Source organism: Arachis stenosperma, chromosome 3 (assembly GCF_014773155.1).
Source record: "Arachis stenosperma cultivar V10309 chromosome 3, arast.V10309.gnm1.PFL2, whole genome shotgun sequence".
Classification (NCBI taxonomy): Eukaryota; Viridiplantae; Streptophyta; class Magnoliopsida; order Fabales; family Fabaceae; genus Arachis; species Arachis stenosperma.
In genome coordinates, this window is record NC_080379.1 from 84,318,465 (window position 1) to 84,325,278 (window position 6,814).

The 6,814-nt window shown below is 35.3% G+C and overlaps 1 non-coding gene across 1 annotated transcript; it reads left to right on the top strand.

The window, feature by feature from the left end:
• Positions 1-207: 207 nt before the first annotated feature.
• On the top strand, positions 208-316 carry LOC130971656 (small nucleolar RNA R71). The gene has a single exon (XR_009082866.1). It is a non-coding gene; the product is annotated as a small nucleolar RNA R71 (small nucleolar RNA).
• The last annotated feature ends 6,498 nt before the right edge of the window (positions 317-6,814 follow it).

Below are 6,814 nucleotides of genomic sequence, written 5' to 3' on the forward strand. Positions count from 1 at the left end.
ACATTACCTGAAATCACAGAAAAACACATAAACTCATAGTAAAGTCCAGAAATGTGAATTTAGCATAAAAACTAATGAAAACATCCCTAAAAGTAGCTAGATCCTACTAAAAATTACCTATAAACAATGCCAAAAAGCGTATAAATTATCCGCTCATCAATGCCTTAGATAGGCCATTATAGAAGATGTCTAGCATGGTCCAGTCTGAGGTCATGTCAAGAGGACATCTCCTAATCAGTTGCTTGTATCTCTCCCAAGCTTCATAGAGGGATTTACCCTTTTTCTGTCTGAAGGTTTGAACCTCCACCCTAAACTTACTCAGCTTTTGAGGTGGAAAGAACTTGGTCAAGAATTCATTGACCACCTTCTCCCATGTGTCTAGGATTTCTATAGGCTGAGAATCTAACCATAGTCTTGCTCTGTCTCTTACAGCAAAGGAAAAGAGCATGAGCTTGTAGAATTCTGGATTTACTCCATTAGTCTTTACATTGTCACTATCTGCAGAAAGTCAGATATGAATTCGTTTGGATCTTCCTATGGAAGTCCATGAAACTGGGAGTTCTGTTGCACCAGGGTGCCCAGTTGAGGCTTCAACTCAAAGTTGTTTGCCCCAATGGCAGGAATGGAGATGTTGCGCCCATAGAAATCAGAATTGGGTGCAATGTAAGATTCTAGGACCTTTCTTATGTCTCCCCCATTATCTGGGTTAGATGCCATTGTTGTTTCTTCAGCTTCTTGTTCTAGGGCTCCTGTTAGATTCTTTATGGCTCTGCTAGCCTGAGCTTGTTGCAGATGCCTTCTTAGAGTCCTTTCAGGTTCAGGATTTGGATCAAAGAGAGGTTCTTTATCCATATTCTTACTCATAAACAAGAAGAAAGAAACCAGGAAGAGAAAAAAGAAAAGAGTCTGTATGTCAGAGTATAGAAGACTCCTAGTGAGAGAGTTAGGTAAAGAGAAAAGAAAAGGAAGGCGTCTTTTGTTTAAAATGAAATTTTTGAAAATAGAGAGAGAAACAAGAAGAAGATTTTTGAAAAAGAATAGAGAGAAAAGAGTTAGAATTTTTTGAAAATAGAAGAGAGAGAAAGAGGTAGGAGATTTTCGAAAAATATGAGAGAGAAAGAAGAATTAAAGAGACACCAAACTTTTAAAATTAAAATAAGATAAAACCAATAACTAACTAACAAAATTTGAAAATAAAATAAAAAATTTGATTTTGAAGATATTTGAAATTTAAAAAGAAAGAGTCAATCAAAGATTTTAAAATTTAGAATTGGAAAGAAAAAGTCAAACAAGATAGGATAAGATTTTAAAAATTTAAGATAGAAGATTTGATTTTGAAAAATATTGAAATTAAAAAGAGAAAGTCAAAGAAAGATTTTAAAATTCAAATTTAAAGAAGAAAAAATTAACCAAATACTAAACTTTTAAAATTTGAATTTAAAAAGAAAGATAAGATAGCAAAATTCCAAATCAAAGAAAAAAATAAGATAAAGATTAGAGATAAAAATATAAACAAGAAAATTACATTAAATGAAAAGATACCAATGGGACACCAAACTTAAAAATTTTGAAATTAAACAACAATAATTTCGGAAAAAAATAAAAGGAAAAACACTAAAAGACACCAAACTTTAAAATTTTGAAATCAAAGACACTAATTTTTGAAAATTTAAAAAGGAAAAACACTAAAGGAGATCAAACATAAAGATTTTGAAATCAAACAAGAAAAAACACAAAAAAATTCAAACATAAAGAAAGAAAAGCAAGAACAATTTTCAAAGATTTAAGAAAAGAAACAAAAACCAAAGGGACAACAAACTTAAGACTTGACATAGGACTCAAACAAAAGAAAAAAATGACTAAAAATTGAAAATATTTTTGAGAAAGATTTCAAGAAGAGAAAATAAGAAACACAAATAGAAAATAGTAAAAAGTACCTGATCTAAGCAGCAAGACAACCGTTAGCTTGTCAATCACAAACAGTCCCCAACAACGGCACCAAAAACTTGGTGCGCAAAAATATAACTCGCACAAATGAACCGTCAAGTGCACCGGGTCGTCCAAGTAATACCTCAGGCGAGTGAGGGTCGAATCCCACAAGAATTGTTGGATTGAGCAAGCTGTGGTTATCCTGCAGATCTTAGTCAGGCGAATAAAAAGTTGATTATTGTTATTGTAGGCCCATAAACAAAACAATAATGAAAGCAATAAAGAATTGATGTAGAAACAACGATAGGGAATCAGTTAAGGCCTCGAAGATGCTTGTTCTTCCAGATTAATACTTCTTACTCACTACTTTAACAATAAGTGATTCATTCAATAGCAAGGATGAAAGTGATTAAGCCAAAGGTAGTGGTCATTAATCTCTTCTGTTCCAAACTAAACCCCCGAATAAGTCAATTAATTTGGACGAGGGTGAAGTGTACGCAATTCAATCTCTGATGATCCTACTCAAAATGCCACAGACAAGGTCGGATCTTCCGGATCGGAGAATGAAGCTCTATGATTCTAGCCCTGGAGCCACAGGAACCTCAATTACCCCGGACTAATCACATATCCCAATTAGCCAAAGTAACTTGTTGGAACCTATGATGTACTTTCAAGCTGTAGTTCAATATTATCCGGGTTAGGACTCGTAAAGAACTCATGTAGAATAAGGGGTCATACTGTCGTTCCACCACATATTCATAAAGGTGAAGAATGAAAATACACCATAGAATGGAATCAAGCATATATTAAAGTAGAAAGGTAATAATATTAATCCATAGGAATGAACGGAGCTCTTATCCTTAACTTAGGAGGTTTAACCGCTCATAATTTACAAAAAAGATAGTTCTGAGAAGTTGAAGATCAAAAGTTTTTTAACAAAGGTGATCTTCCTTGTATTTATACTAATACTAGACCTAGAAAGATATTAATAATAATAATTAGAAATTACAAAAATGAAATAAACTAAGCTAAAGGTGAGAAAATACTTTTCTGGGCCCACTTGGTGAGTGTTTGGGTTGATCTTGGCATCCAACTTGGAGGAGTGGGCGTTGAACCCCCACTAGGGGGTGTCCACGCAGCCTTGATTCCTTGGTGGCATTGAACACCAATCCTGGGCGTTGAACGCTGGCTTAGGTCCTCTTAGGGCGTTGAATGCCAGAAAGGGGGTAAGTTGGGTGTTCAACGCCCAGTTTGTGCAATCATTTACAAAGAAAGATATAGATTATTATATATTTATGGAAAGCTCTGGAAGTTAACTTTCCAAGCTATTAAGAGAGCATCAATGGGATATCTGTAGCTCCAGAAATGCTCATTTGAATGCATGGAGGTCAGAATCTGACAACATCTACTATCCTTTTGTTGTCTCTGATTCAGACTTTGCGAAAACTTGCCAAATTCACCCAAAAATCATCTAAAATCATAGAAAAACCACAAAAACTCAAAGTAGCATCCAAAAAATGATTTTTTCATCAAAACATAATAAAACTTAACAAAATATACTAAAAATACAAAGAAAATAGTACCAAAAAGTGTATAAAATATCCGCTCATCACCATTCTTGGGTTGGACGTGAGCTTGCTCTTGCCTACTGGAGGAGGGGTTGAAATGGCATGTTGGACGTCCCAATAGGTTGTCATCTCATGGAGTCTTTGTTTGGGTCTAGAAGCTCTCTATTCAATCTAGCAACCTTTCTGCTGCCTCTTCTTTATCCTTGATCTTTTTTAATTTTCCTCCAATTTCACCTACAGCAAATGAATTCAAACTAACTCAAAGTAATTCTCATTAAATATTGAAATCATTGCTTATCTAACAAGAATTCTTATCTTATTGAATGAAGTTCTAAAGGAAAAACAACTAGTGATGCGGCTGCATCATTCCCCTTCCTCTCTCAGAGCTTGGAGTTGTGAGTTCCCTTTGTCTGCCACTCTATGAGCTTTGTCATCGCCTTGTCGATGACTCTTCCTCTTGTTGTCATCGCTTTTAGCCCTGCTCACCTCTAACTCCATCCCTTCTGGCATTCAAGTATAGTGCGTGACTCTTTTACTCGATTTAGTTCTTCAGAATCTCATCATTTATTGTTCTTCTTCAGCCTATATTAGCTGTTCTTCTTGTTGCTAATTCTTCTTGTTAATTGTTATGTTGTTGTTGCATAGATGTTCAATTCTTGTTCTCTAATTGTTGCTTGGTCTTGTTTTCTTCTGGCTTAGTTCATGTTCAATTCTTGTTCTTTTGTTTTTTTGTTTCATTTCTAATTTTAGATGATCATGTGATTAGCTTTTAGCTATGTAAGTTTGTAATTCTCTTTTTTCTTCACTGGATTATTTCAGTAGAATTTGCATATGTTCTCAATCAATTTCATAAATGACTATATGTTATGTATTTATATTGGAATATTGATCATTGTATTTTGTATGACTTTTAAAACTAGCATTGTTTTTTTTTTGGGTATTTTTCTTATCACTATTAGGGACAAGATTTGAATTGAGACTGAGGATGCTATTGTATGTACCTGAACATTATTGATAGAGTACCTTATTTGCATAATATTGTTGATAGAGCACCTGGACATTATTTTTGTATTGTTTGTTGCCCTATGTTCTTACTAATTAATGTTTTTCTTTTGTCTATTTTAGTTGAATTTAGGGTTTATGGAGTGATTATTTCTAATTATGAGTGTAGGGATAGAGGAATAATTAGTATAAAAATACTTAATAAAAATGAGTGTAGTTGGAATCTAAGTTGGGCTGTTGTGTATAGGAATCAGCAATAATGAAGTCATGTGCCTAGTGAGTGATTAGTATTCTAATATTAATATTTTCCCTATATTATATGCAAAGAAAGATGACTGATAACAATAATATTGAGGCAACATGGATGTCCACTAGTACTCAACTATCTTCTTCACCGTCAAATATTTGTAAAAATTGGTCAGTTGTTTGAGATAATTTTGAAGTAGAGAATGCTACTAATGAGCGGATAATTTATACGCTTTTTGGCATTATTTTTACATAGTTCTTAGTAGGATTTAGTTAGTTTTTAGTATATTTTTATTAGTTTTTAAGCAAAATTTACATTTCTGGACTTTACTACGAGTTTATGTGTTTTTCTGTGATTTCAGGTATTTTCTGGCTAAAATTGAGGGACCTGAGCAAAAATCTGATTCAGAGGCTGACAAAGGACTGCTTATGCTGTTGGATTCTGACCTTCCTACACTCGAAATGAAATTTTTAGAGCTATAGAAGTCTAAATGGCACGCTCTTAATTGCATTGGAAAGTAGACATCCAGGGCTTTCCAGCAATATATAATGGTCCATACTTTGCTCGAGTTTAGATGATGCAAACTGGTGTTTAACGCCAGCTTTCTGCCCTATTCTGGTGTTAAACTCCAGAAACAAGTTGCAAAGCAGAGTCAAACGCCAGAAACAAGTTACAAACTGGCGTTCAACTCCAAGGAAGACCTCTACACGTGAAAGCTTCAATGCTCAGTCTAAGTACATACCAAGTGGGCCCAGAAGTGGATTTCTGCGTCATTTACTCATTTCTGTACCCCTAGTAACTAGTCTAGTATAAATAGGACTTTTTATTATTGTATTTTCATCTTGGTATCTATCTTTGATCAGTTTATGCAATCTTAGACATTGGGGGCTGGCCTCACGGCCATGCCTGGACCTTCATCACTTATGTATTTTCAACAGTGAAGTTTCTACACACCATAGATTAAGGGTGTGGAGCTCTGCTGTTCCTCGAGTATTAATGCAATTACTACTATTTTCTATTCAATTCATGCTTATTCTTATTCTAAGATATTCATTCATACTTCAACCTGATGAATGTGATGATCCGTGACACTCATCACCGTTCTTACTTATGAACACGTGCCTGACAAACACTTCTGTTCTACCTACGAAAGCCAGAGTGTGTATCTCTTGGATTCCTGGTCCACGACGCATGGTTGCCTCTCCTGACAACAGAGCCTTCCATTCCGTGAGATCAGAGTCTTCGTGGTATAAGCTAAAATCCATTGGCAGCATTCTTGAGAACCGGAAAGTATAAACCTTGTCTGTGGTATTCCGAGTAGGATTTGGGTTGGGATGACTGTGACGAGCTTCAAACTCGCGACTGTAGGGTGTGGTGATAGACGCAAAAGGATAGTAAATCCTATTCCTACACGATTGAGAACCAACAGCTGATTAGCCATGCAGGAAACTATAGAGGACCTTTTTCACTGAGAGGACGAGAAGTACCCATTGACAACGGTGACGCCCAACATACAGCTTGCCATGGAAAGGAGTATGAAGGATTGGACGAAGGCAGTAGGAAAGTAGAGATTCAAAAGGGATAAAGCATCTCCATACATTTATCAGAAATTCCCACCAATGACTTACATAAGTATCTCTATCTTTAATTTAAGTTTTATTTATATTTTAATTATCAAAACTCCATAACCCATTTGAATCCGCCTGACTGAGATTTACAAGGTGACCATAGCTTGCTTCCAGCCGACAATCTCCGTAGTATTGACCCTTACTCACGTAAGGTTGATTACTTGGACGGCCCATTGCACTTGCTGGTTAGTTGTGCAAAGTTGTGAAAAAGAGTGACATTACAATTATGCGTACCAAGTTGTTGGCGCCATTGAGATAACAATTTCGTGCACCAAGTTTTTGCTGCTGTTGCCGGGGATTGTTCGAGTTTGGACAACTGACGGTTCATCTTGTTGCTCAGATTAGGTAATTTTCTTTTTGTTTTAATCCTTATTTTATTTTCAAAAGTATTCAAAAATCTTTCAAAAATTTTTCTTCTTTTTCGTTTTTCCAAAATTATT